This window comes from Bidens hawaiensis, unplaced genomic scaffold (genome assembly GCF_021521415.1).
Source record: "Bidens hawaiensis isolate Kalapana, Puna unplaced genomic scaffold, B.hawaiensis_p1.1 tig00013567_1, whole genome shotgun sequence".
Taxonomy (NCBI): domain Eukaryota; kingdom Viridiplantae; phylum Streptophyta; class Magnoliopsida; order Asterales; family Asteraceae; genus Bidens; species Bidens hawaiensis.
In genome coordinates, this window is record NW_027492151.1 from 348,305 (window position 1) to 350,441 (window position 2,137).

General features: G+C 35.3%; 1 pseudogene across 1 annotated transcript; it reads right to left on the bottom strand.

Moving 5' to 3' along the window:
- Positions 1–581: 581 nt before the first annotated feature.
- LOC143544458 (protein TIFY 9-like) lies at positions 582–1,859 on the bottom strand (annotated as a pseudogene). The gene is made up of 4 exons (XR_013137255.1): positions 1,690–1,859; positions 1,271–1,600; positions 1,110–1,167; positions 582–894 (listed from the first exon to the last, which is right to left on the bottom strand). The product of XR_013137255.1 is annotated as a protein TIFY 9-like (transcript).
- Positions 1,860–2,137: the final 278 nt, after the last annotated feature.

Below are 2,137 nucleotides of genomic sequence, written 5' to 3' on the forward strand. Positions count from 1 at the left end.
GCTGGTTTGAATTATGTTTAACCAAAACCAACCCGCATTTGGCAGTTTTCAAAAATTTTTAAACCGACCCAACGGTTATGCCAGTTATCTGTTAAAATCGGTTCGATTATGATAGTTACGGTTCTGTTAGCAGTTATGGTGGTTATGTTACTCACCCCTACATGTGTGTTAAAACTTAAAAAGAGATACCACAACTAACAAAAAAAAAAAAAAACTCAAGGGCGGTGGGAGTGGCCCGGCACGCCCGACCATCCTGCATCGATAGCTAGACGGGTGGGGGGGGGGGGGGGGTGTTTCTACTCCATCTCGACCCGAAATCCAACCTTCATCCCGATCACCTTTCGCATCACTGTTTCTTCTTTGATCGGCATGATGAGCGGTGTGAAAACCCCGCTCTAGATTATTTTGAACGGTACCAAAGGAGATGAGACGGTGTTTCCGCTAGTACCGGTGCGGCACCACCCCTTCTCCTGCCTACTCAGTCCACCCTTACGCAAAATACTTATGGTCAAAGATTAAATAAAAGTTCATTCTAATAAGAATTATTAACAACAGCAAAATGTTTACAACTAGGCAGACACTAAAAACAAATAAAGTTCGATTAAATATAAATTAGTCAAATTAGGTCACCTTTTGAATAATAAACAAAACAACTCGGCCATATGTCGATCACCTATATATAAATAAAAAATAATTTCTGTATCATGCCTAACTCCACCAATTACAAAACAAAATCAAAAGTAAAATAAAAACTTGTCTTTAGATCAAAGTATTGACTACATTAATATCTTCTTCTTGTTCCACTTTTGTGTCTCAAACTCAACGAATCAAACTTTTCTTCAATGTGAAGATGCGCTTCCTTGTGAACATGCGTATGGAGAAATTGCTACGTGTCTGTCAAAATATATAAATTATTATTAATTTTAATACAATATTTTAAGCACCTTTTTTCCAAAAATAGTAAAAAAACTTAAAACTACTTATGCTATATTTTTATCTGTTACAAAAACACATTAAATCCTTACATAAGTAAAGAACCGCATACTTATACACTTATACGTATTTAAGACAATATGAATGAAACGGGGATTTAGTTATCGAATACCGACCTTTCTTTACGCTTCTCCAGAAACCTCCTTAACGATTTCTTCCTCGACAACGGTAGATCTAAGCAAGATGAACCAAATAAACATTAACAATCAGTTAAACTCTATTAAAAACGACGAAAAATATCATAATCGAGAGTTTTTGCTCATATTGTACGACGTACCATTGCCAAGAACTCGACACATGCCTTGATTTTGATTGCTTTCAGACTTCACAAGTAATGTTGATTCACCACCTTTAGAAACCGAATTCACACTTTCAGCAAGTTTTATAATACTCCCCGCCTGGTCAGGCGTAACGTCAAAAACAGAAACTGAACCGTTGTAGAAAATAGTCATTGGAGCGACAGTTGCAACCGTGTTAACTCCTGGAGTTTGAAGTTGGAGAGAAGACGAAAACGAGTTATCAGACACGAAACTCGTGTTAGCAGACGCTTAAGCGATCGCAGTTTTCAGAAGCTCCGGGTTTATTTTCGATATCACCCCTTGAATATCTACAAATTCATTACATAAAGATTATAATAACAAATTAATTAGTGTAACAAATGTATCAAATAACAACAAATTTAATTATTAAACGTACCTCGACGATCCGAAAGCTTTCTGTCTTGGAGACGAAAGAAGTCGATTTCGACTGTGGATGATTCCGACATGATTCGAATAATAAGATGAAGCTGTTGATTTGATTTAGAGAGAAAATGAAAATATTCTTGTTATGATGTTTGTGAGTTGTGAGGATAATTGATGTGTTAATAGGTTACTAATAAAGTATATTATTATGCACGCGTTAAATGTGGGAGTTGTCGTGAGTGTATGTTTCAAGCCTACCTTTCACACTTTCAAACACGCATTCTTTAATTATTTTAATTTACAATAAATAATAATAAGTTAAAAAAGGAAAAGTTAAAGAAAGAAAGAAAGAGTAGAACACGTGTTTGATTCGGTCTGAATAGTAATGGGATTGGTTTGCAAGTAATTCAAAATAAGGTATACGCACATGGTGATATAATTTAAGGATATCGATATTCTTA